Source organism: Oncorhynchus keta, unplaced genomic scaffold (genome assembly GCF_023373465.1).
Source record: "Oncorhynchus keta strain PuntledgeMale-10-30-2019 unplaced genomic scaffold, Oket_V2 Un_contig_16602_pilon_pilon, whole genome shotgun sequence".
Lineage (NCBI taxonomy): Eukaryota > Metazoa > Chordata > Actinopteri > Salmoniformes > Salmonidae > Oncorhynchus > Oncorhynchus keta.
This window is the reverse complement of record NW_026280007.1, coordinates 1,702-9,292: the sequence shown is the minus strand read 5'-3', so window position 1 is coordinate 9,292 and position 7,591 is coordinate 1,702. Positions and strand designations below refer to the sequence as shown.

At 42.6% G+C, this 7,591-nt stretch overlaps 1 long non-coding RNA gene and 1 pseudogene across 2 annotated transcripts; both read left to right on the top strand.

Annotated features, from left to right (window-relative positions):
- The first annotated feature begins 611 nt into the window (after positions 1–611).
- On the top strand, positions 612–5,209 carry LOC118373865 (equilibrative nucleobase transporter 1-like; annotated as a pseudogene).
- A 407-nt stretch (positions 5,210–5,616) lies between these two features.
- On the top strand, positions 5,617–7,283 carry LOC127919419 (uncharacterized). 2 transcript variants are annotated; one of them, XR_008102886.1, is made up of 4 exons: positions 5,617–5,698; positions 5,924–6,104; positions 6,225–6,990; positions 7,037–7,283. It is a non-coding gene; the product is annotated as an uncharacterized LOC127919419 (long non-coding RNA). The 2 variants fall into 2 exon arrangements; XR_008102885.1 differs by having other exon boundaries at positions 5,924–6,990.
- Positions 7,284–7,591: the final 308 nt, after the last annotated feature.

Genomic DNA, 7,591 nt, shown 5'->3' with positions numbered 1-7,591 from the left:
GGACACTGTATTTATACTGTGTACTATATGGACACTGTATTTATACGGTGTACTATATGGATACTGTATTTATACGGTGTACTATATGGACACTGTATTTATTCTGTGTACTATATGGACACTGTATTTATACTGTGTACTATATGGATACTGTATTTATACTGTGTACTATAAGGACACTGTATTTATACTGTGTACTATATGGACACTGTATTTATACGGTGTACTATATGGATACTGTATTTATACGGTGTACTATATGGACACTGTATTTATTCTGTGTACTATATGGACACTGTATTTATACGGTGTACTATATGGATACTGTATTTATACTGTGTACTATATGGACACTGTATTTATACTGTGTACTATATGGACACTGTATTTATTCTGTGTACTATATGGACACTGTATTTATACTGTGTACTATATGGATACTGTATTTATACTGTGTACTATATGGACACTGTATTTATTCTGTGTACTATATGGACACTGTATTTATTCTGTGTACTATATGGACACTGTATTTATTCTGTGTACTATATGGGTGGATGTATTCTTCTTGGATGAATGTCCAGTTGTTGAACTGTTGTTCGCTACCATAGGTTGGGAACCTGTTTGGCTCCCATCGTTCCACCATCATCACCCTCTATAATGGAGCCTTCGACTCTTCCTCGGCTGTCTTCCTCATCATCAAGGTATCACAGAACTCACACATACTGTAGCCTACAGGACAGAGGCCTCTGAGAGAAATGTTCTGCTCGTCAGGTTACTAGATAACTGCCTTAAAAAGGCCAAGTGTATAAAACAGATGAATTTGTATATATTGTAGATATATCCCATATATTGATTATATTTGTATATATTGTAGATATATCCCATATTGATTATATTTGTATATATTGTAGATATATCCCATATATTGATTATATTTGTATATATTGTAGATATATCCCATATAATGATTATATTTGTATATATTGTAGATATATCCCATATTGATTATATTTGTATATATTGTAGATATATCCCATATATTGATTATATTTGTATATATTGTAGATATATCCCATATATTGATTATATTTGTATATATTGTAGATATATCCCATATTGATTATATTTGTATATATTGTAGATATATCCCATATTGATTATATTTGTATATATTGTAGATATATCCCATATTGATTATATTTGTATATATTGTAGATATATCCCATATTGATTATATTTGTATATATTGTAGATATATCCCATATATTGATTATATTTGTATATATTGTAGATATATCCCATATTGATTATATTTGTATATATTGTAGATATATCCCATATATTGATTATATTTGTATATATTGTAGATATATCCCATATTGATTATATTTGTATATATTGTAGATATATCCCATATTGATTATAGTTGTATATATTGTAGATATATCCCATATTGATTATATTTGTATATATTGTAGATATATCCCATATTGATTATATTTGTATATATTGTAGATATATCCCATATTGATTATATTTGTATATATTGTAGATATATCCCATATATTGATTATATTTGTATATATTGTAGATATATCCCATATATTGATTATATTTGTATATATTGTAGATATATCCCATATTGATTATATTTGTATATATTGTAGATATATCCCATATTGATTATATTTGTATATATTGTAGATATATCCCATATATTGATTATATTTGTATATATTGTAGATATATCCCATATTGATTATATTTGTATATATTGTAGATATATCCCATATTGATTATATTTGTATATATTGTAGATATATCCCATATTGATTATATTTGTATATATTGTAGATATATCCCATATTGATTATATTTGTATATTGTAGATATATCCCATATATTGATTATATTTGTATATATTGTAGATATATCCCATATTGATTATATTTGTAGATATATCCCATATAATGATTATATTTGTATTATATGTAGTCATGGTTGTTTAATAGCTATCCATTGGTGGCTCTGCTTATCCATCTCTCTCTCCCTCCGTCCCAGGTGATGTATGAAGGAGGGGTCTCCCTCCGCTCCTCCTTCCTCATTCTCTCTGTCTGCAGTGTCATCCACCTCCTCAGGACGTTCTTCCTCATGCCCAACACCCACATTCCCTACCCACTCCCTGAGGGCTTCACCTATGGGTGAGAACTACATCCAACTCCCACCAACTACCCACTCCCTGAGGGCTTCACCTATGGGTGAGAACTACATCCAACTCCCACCCACACCAACTACCCACTCCCTGAGGGCTTCACCTATGGGTGAGAACTACATCCACCTCCTCAGGACGTTCTTCCTCATGCCCAACACCCACATTCCCTACCCACTCCCTGAGGGCTTCACCTATGGGTGAGAACTACATCCAACTCCCACCCACACCAACTACCCACTCCCTGAGGGCTTCACCTATGGGTGAGAACTACATCCAACTCCCACCCACACCAACTACCCACTCCCTGAGGGCTTCACCTATGGGTGAGAACTACATCCAACTCCCACCCACACCAACTACCCACTCCCTGAGGGCTTCACCTATGGGTGAGAACTACATCCACCTCCTCAGGACGTTCTTCCTCATGCCCAACACCCACATTCCCTAACCACTCCCTGAGGGCTTCACCTATGGGTGAGAACTACATCCAACTCCCACCCACACCAACTACCCACTCCCTGAGGGCTTCACCTATGGGTGAGAACTACATCCACCTCCTCAGGACGTTCTTCCTCATGCCCAACACCCACATTTCCTACCCACTCCCTGAGGGCTTCACCTATGGGTGAGAACTACATCCAACTCCCACCCACACCAACTACCCACACCCTGAGGGCTTCACCTATGGGTCAGAACTACAACTCCCACACATACGACAGTATTCATCTGACCAGGCCCTATGATACATAATGCCATAGTATGTATGGGGGTTGTAGTTGTCACCTAGAGAACTACGACTCGCATAGGGCCTGGGGGGTTTCCAGACCATGGAGTGTTTCCTTGTCAGATTACTTGGGCAGGAAAAAGTCCTGTACATGTTCATAGATAAATGCAAAACAAAATGTAATTATTATTAGTGTTTGGCATTTAACAAATGGTATTGAATTGTTCGGTTAGTCTCAATGACATCCATTCTTATCAGATGGGTGACCCGGATGATAAAACATATTTCATTATACTCTGATGCTTCCTTTTCAACAGCGTAAGCCCTGGAAAGTCCAACAGCTACAACGTAGAGGAGATTGAGAAGACGCGAGAGACGGGATGACATCGGAGGGGGAGGGGCCAGCTGAGACCGACGACATGCCCCTACAGCCTGATGATGGGCAGCAGTCGGAAGACTCTGGGAAAGGTGTCGTTTGGCCAACTACAATCTTTAATCTGGCTGGGGAATGGAAGGTGCATTTTGTTGACTCAAATGTTCTCCTCTCTCTCTCTCAGTGGCCAGTTTCAGGAGCTGTGTGCAGTCGTGGTTCTTCCTGTGGCATCTGGTGTGGCTGTCTGTCATGCAGCTGAGACACTACCTCTTCATCGGAACACTGAACCCCATGCTCAACCGGCTGGCCGACAACGACTCAGCCCTGGGTAAACCACACACATGAACACACGCATGCACACACCAAAGCATAGGTTCACTGAATGAATCTAAATACTCTCCCCCCCTTCTCTCTCAGTGAGTCAGTACACCAATGCCTTTGCCTTCACCCAGCTGTGTGGGGTCCTCTGTGCTCCCTGGAACGGCCTCATCATGGACAGACACAAGGGGAAGCCTCTGGCTCCAGGTGGGTGACATGGCTGTAGCTTAGCAACAACAGGATGGTGTTAAATAGTAGCTAAATGTTAAGCAATTAAAGACCAAAATGGGTTATTTGTTCAGGTAGTAGGCCTACCTTCTGTTTCAGTCTAGAATATATATTTTAAAATTCTATTTCATGCCTCATGAGCATGGTTCTGGTGTGTGTGTGTGTGTCCATCATCATCATCATCCTCACCCAACCTTTCTCTCACCTCCTCCCTCTATAGGAGAAACAGATAAGGAGGCAGACCTGCGCTCTTCCTCTCTCTCCCTCTTCCTCACCTCCGTCCAGTGCCTCCTCTTCTCCATCTGCGCCTCCTCTCCTCTCCTCCCTCTCCAGTACCTCACCTTCATCCTGCAGGTCCTCAACCGCTCCTTCCTCTCGGAGGCAACGCAGCCTTCATCAGCATCGCGTGAGTGAAAGAGGGATAGAGACAGATAGTGGGGCAGATTAATAGAGAGATCTGACAGGAAGGAAATAAAAAGGAAGATTATAGAAGAAGGAACAAGGGACTCAAAATTAAAGACAATAGACTTGACATTCTAAAATGTGAAAATACAGTTGAAAGACTAAAGTTTACAATAAAGGAAGGTGACTGAGTGCTCCTCATTCATACTTCCCTCAGTTGACGTCTTTCTCCATCCTGCCCTCTCTCACCAGTTTTCCTGGGGTCCACTTTGGGAAGCTGTATGGTTTGGTGATGTCTCTGTCTGCCGTGGTGTCACTGCTGCAGTACCCCTGTTTCGCCCTGGTCAAAGGAGCCCTAGGTGGAGACCCCTTCTATGTGAGTGGGTCATACAAACATACGGTCACTAGATGACTAACCTCGTCCCCAGGCTCAGTTGCTATCGCGAGAGAGCCGGCAGGGTGGATGAGATTAGTACATGTACTGTGCTGTACTTGCCAAAAAGTAAATATTGAACTGTCTTTGTTGAACCTCATAACACAAAAACCATGTAACTTGCAGTTGGCCTACTTTGTACACGTGTAAGGTTAAGGCTACGCTCTCAAAAGGGCTGTCTTTGTCGTCTTTCCTCCTCAGGTGAACATCGCTCTGACTCTCCTCACTCTACTGGCATTCATCCATCCAATCAACATCTTCTACCACTGCAGGAAACTGACCAATCAGAGGGAGGATATGGCCGGCGGTGCTGCCATCACATTGGCTGAGGCCAAAATGTAGGGTACATTACATGATGGTCCTGAGCCAAGGGAAACAGGAATTGTCTTATTTCTAATTGTTTAAAGGGAATATGTAAAATAATAAAACGCTTTTTTATACTTATGTTTTACAGTAATCCCATATTCCATCAGTATGTTTTGTTGGATAGTTGTCAATAAAAATAATTATCCATTATTGTGTCCTCATTTTTAAGCATAATAAGTCATAGCAGACTGTCATGCCGGAAGTCGTCAATGAAAACAAACTGGTTTCCGGTTAAATTGAATCACGCAGTCCAAAACAAACCAGTTGGCGTTCACATATACATTTAGGCTGATAAAGATTGGTATTCAAGGTTTTCATCTCGTGTAGGCAAGAGTTGAAATTGCCGATGAACACCCAATATCCTGAGTTTCACAACAGCTTTAGAAATGTAGGAAACCACGTTTAGCTACAATTTTATTCCGAGTCGAAGGGTGGATGAAGTGATCGACGTGATGCGATCTAGTTTTACAACTTCAAAAGCAACTGAACGGATCTTTACATATGTCAACAGAGGAAGTTGTGGTTTTATTTCCGTCCATCTCTGAAGTGCCGTTGGCTCGTTGTATTGGTTCTCTGCAAAAAGCGTTACTGGCGGAGAAAATGAAGATGTCGTTTACGACAACGATGGCACAGACACAGGTAGTTCATTCTACACACACTGAATCAATATAACATACAAAACATTGTCCAATATGTGTGTAGCTTACTGCTGTATAATTGATTGTAATCAAACACACAGTAGAGAACGTATTTTGATCAAGTTTGGGGGTACATTTATGAAATGTAGCCCATAACAAGTTAGGAGATAAAAATCGGTTCAAGTTATTGCCAATGTTGACGCTTGCCTTACTTCAACAACAACAGGTCACATGTAGACCAGTGATACCAAAGCAGACTCAGATCCACCATACTGTGTCAGTGGATCAAGCCTCCACCACACATGCAGTCTGTGGCCATATGTTCAGGACAGGATGATGCACCTAGTGTCCACACGGGAGAGAAGCCTTACTCCTGCTCCGACTGCAACAAAACCTTCTACAGACAGGTAGAAACTGGGTAGAAGTAGCAAAACATGATTTCATCTTGTGGTGAGAGTGATAAGCTCTTTGGAACTAGCTACTTTCAGTGCCAACCTACCCGTTCTGTAATTTGTATTGGTCGACAGGAATCTAACACAAACTACTACAGGGGGGGTGGGCTCCGCCTGCCCAGGCACCTTCTTCCGTTCCAACTGATGCAAGCAACACATGCTCACCCACCAAGAGGACAGGCCCAAGCCATACATGTGCTCCCACTGCGGCAAATTCTTCTCCAATGCCACGGCGGTCGCCGCCCACGAGCGAGAAGCCGTTTCCGTGCCCGTACTGTGAGAAGACGTTTACGACCGCCGGTATGATGAAGGCGCACACCCTGTGTCACCTGACTGAGCAACCTCACCCGTGTCCCCAGTGTGACAAGAGCTTCAGAACAGTGTAAGATCTGAAGGGCCTTGTGGTGATACAAGGCACTTCCTGTGTGAGAAGTGTCCCATGGGATTCCTCTGGCCCGACCGCCTCCACTGCCGTACCCGCGTTACAGAGCCCAAGTCTGGGAAGACGCGCCACGAGTGATCCATGTGCCTGCGGGCGTTCACCAGGGAGTGACACCTTAATATTGAGCACGGCGTCGAACCGTCCACCCCCATGGGTCAAAGTTGAACTGGTCAAACCAAACCGCGTTCGTTCAGGTGTGAACCAACTGGATCACCACAGCTGTGACGAGGAGACGGAGACACACAGTTCCAGCAGAAGAGGAGGATCACAATGAAGAAGTCAGAGCAGTTTGGTGTTGAAAGAAGAACATGTTCCGTCTTCTACTACTTCTGTCAGTGTCTAGTAGAACACACCATAGACACCAGCTTGTGTCAGGGAGTGCTGTAGCAGGGAATACAGGTCTAGGACCAGTTGTTAGAACGCATCTTGTCAGCACCAAGTACAGGTCTAGGACCAGTTAGACTGCAGCTTGTGTCAGGGCCGGGGAGTGCTGTAGCAGCAAGAACAAGTCTCGGCACTGTTGTTAGAATGCAGTGTGGGTCAGCAGGAAGAACAAGTCCCAGGCCTGTGTTTATGATTGTTGCCAACCAGGGAGTGGGACAGCCTCTGACCTTGTTCCAGGCACCTGTAGTGAGGTTCACAACTCCTGGTAGAGTCACAGCACCATCTACAGGCCAAACAGCGAAACAACATCCTCTCTGACTCGTTTACATGCCTGTGGTATCATCCAAAGCAAGACCCATAGCAGCACCAGTATAGTATCCAAACCCATAGTAACACTAGTAAATCCCTGACAAGTCTCACCCGTAGCAGCTAAACACATAGTAGCAGCACCAGTCACCTCCATGGCCAGACATCACAACTATGGCAGCACCAGACACCTCCATGGCCAGACATCACAACTATGGCAGCACCAGACACCTCCATGGCCAGACATCACAACTATGGCAGCACCAGTCACCTCCATGGCCAGACATCACAACTATGGCAGCACCAGTCA